Here is a 2938-nt window from a genome sequence, read left to right on the forward strand (position 1 = left end):
AATGAAGGTGCTATATTATTCTCATTATCTTCTGTGACCCATATGGGCGGAATCCTTAAGGCAAAAGTCCTATGGCTTACCATGAGTGCCTATCCCATTGTTTAGCTCACACTCCAGAGCCCTTGATCACCTTTGTAACCTCTCTAAGTTGGAAATTTATGTGATTCTAGATTTATAGGTAGAGAAAATAATTGGATAATATCACAGTGTATTGACTGAGTGCTTTTACACGTCTGTCTCAATTTCAGTTCTGATGCCTACAAATCAATATTTCTCTTCTCTGAAGTGAGGTCATCCTACAGTTGTAGGAAATCCAATAAGAAAATAAATATGAAAACTCCATAGGAATGCGTTTGTATCAATAACCACTTAAAAAATATATAGCAAATGCCTCCAATCTGTAGGAGGAAGCCTTCTGTCATGCCATATTGTAGGCCAATGCTCTCAAGTGTGCTTTTTGCACCAGCAACATCACCTGGGAATTCGTAATGCTAAGCCTGAGGCTCTTCCTCAGTGAGAACCAGAAATCTGTGTTTTAGCATTCCCTACAGATGTTTCTGATGCAAATTAAAGATTGATAATTATGGCTACAGATAGACTGTGGACATGTGGACTGGGAAATGTTTTCAGTGATGACACCACTAATGTCCATGAGTCCTTAATGGATGTTTTGGACTAACCCTCTCTTTGCCTGGCTATTACCTGATTTGCATGCTCCCCAGAACTTCGCGTGATGTAAAGGTGTGATGACCTTCCAAACACTGTTGAAGGGACGAGAGTGGGAAGGTAGATATAGAGAGAAGACTGACCCAGAACAAGCCTCTTTGCTTTAATGAACCAGGGATCCTATGGCAGGAGACAGAGGCTGGCATGCTTAAACAGTAGCAGCAGTGGTCACCATTATTATATAGTTTTCAGTTTCTTAGTAGCTGACAGTTGTCAATTCTCAGTCGGTGGCAGATTTAATTATTGGATCTTAAAGGTTTAATGTCTTTAAGCGGAGCACAGCACCGGGTATTCGTGGGACATTTCCATTTTGAAATATATTTTCTATACTCTCCGTGTTTGCAGATCTTCCTGCAATATCCATCATTGAATTCACACTTTGTCAAAAACATAACACCTGCATAAAGGAATTATGTAGATCATTAAAGATATTTATCACAATAAATTTAAAACAGCCAGTTTTTGAGCATTGACTATCCAAGTCTTTACCAGTTGCTTTGATATATTTGTCCTAATAGTCAAAACCATATCTGTGGAATAAATGAGATTTTATGCATATATAAACATATTTATGGGTATATGTATGGACTGATCATTCCTGAAGTTAGAATTCTGTGTGCATGCCCTGACCAGCGTGGCTCAGTGGATAGAGCGTCGGCCTGCGGACTGGAGGGTCCCGGGTTCAATTCCGTGAAGGGCATGTACCTTGGTTGCAGGCACATCCCCAGTAGGGGGCGTGCAGGAGGCAGCTGATCGATGTTTCTCATCGATGTTTCTAACTCTCTATCCCTCTCCTTTCCTCTCTGTAAAAAATCAATAAAATATATTTTTTTTAAAAAGAATTTTGTATGCAAACTTTCACCAGAGTTCTAGTGCTCATTTTTTTTAAATGGGAAAAAAATATGACAAATAAATACAAAATCCCCACCCAGTTTCCTAAAATGTAACAGAAAACCCACTTAAACATCTAAATAGAACTAACAAGTTATCATTTTAGAATGTGAAATGCTTAAATTAGTGTTGTAATACTTCTCAGCATTACCCAAAACATACCTGGCTTTTATTGAGACTTTCAGAATGTCCTCTCATGTTTCTGAGGTCTTATAAATTATATTTGGAATATAACTGTATGCTTGCCTTATAAATTTGTATTGTTCAAAATGTTGTATTGACTTACAGACACATACCTCTAAACTTTATATATAAATGTTGATTACATATTTAACATTGAGATATTCACACTTTTTGATAATTTTAGGAATAAAAACACGAAGCATTGTTCTAAGATTATATTAATCAGAGAGCCATTCTTCAGGTTGTGGCTGTATATATTTAGATATTATATACCTATATAGTCTTTCATCACATATAGTAGACCTTGAACAATGTTGCAACTCTTTTCTACCTTGATCTATGTTGAGTCAGTTTTTTTAATTCAATCAAAAAATATATAATCAATGCCTACTGAGCAGGACAGACAAGGTTAGGGACTTATATCAGTATTAGAGAGGAGGCAAAAGAAATAAACAAATAAATGACTACAGATTGATATAAGTATAATTAAGGAATGAAATAATGTGATGTAATAGAGAGAAACTAAATAGAGCTTCTATTGACAGGGTAATGTAGGAAATTATTCCTCAAAAAGTGACATACAAGGCTAGACATGAAAGATAGACAGGATTCAGCTATGTTACAAGCTAGAACAGTGGTTCTCAACCTTCCTAATGCCGCGACCCTTTAATACTGTTCCTCATGTTGTGGTGACCCCCAATTTCATTGTTACAAATTTAACATAATTAAAGAATAGTGATTAATCACAAAAAAATATGTAATTATATATGTGTTTTCCGATGGTCTTAGGCGACCCCTGTGATAGCGTCGTTCGACCACCAAAGGGGTCGCGACCCACAGGTTGAGAACAGCTGAGCTAGAAGATTGTTAGAAGCAAAGGGAATAGCATATGCAAAGCCATGAGCTTGTGAAGAGCTTGATGTATCTATGAAACTTCTGTTGTCTCCACAATTCTTCTTCCTCTTATTATTCTTCTGAATGCCTCAGGAACTCTCCATCATAGTACCTGGACTTACACTCCCTTTCTAGCCATTCCATCTATTATCTTTCCTCACTGTTACACCTCTCCTCCATAGGCATGACACTCAAATGTCTCTAATTTCGGATATGTTGGGGGAAATCTCATATTGAATAATTG

This window comes from Myotis davidii, unplaced genomic scaffold (genome assembly GCF_000327345.1).
Source record: "Myotis davidii unplaced genomic scaffold, ASM32734v1 scaffold1102, whole genome shotgun sequence".
Classification (NCBI taxonomy): Eukaryota; Metazoa; Chordata; class Mammalia; order Chiroptera; family Vespertilionidae; genus Myotis; species Myotis davidii.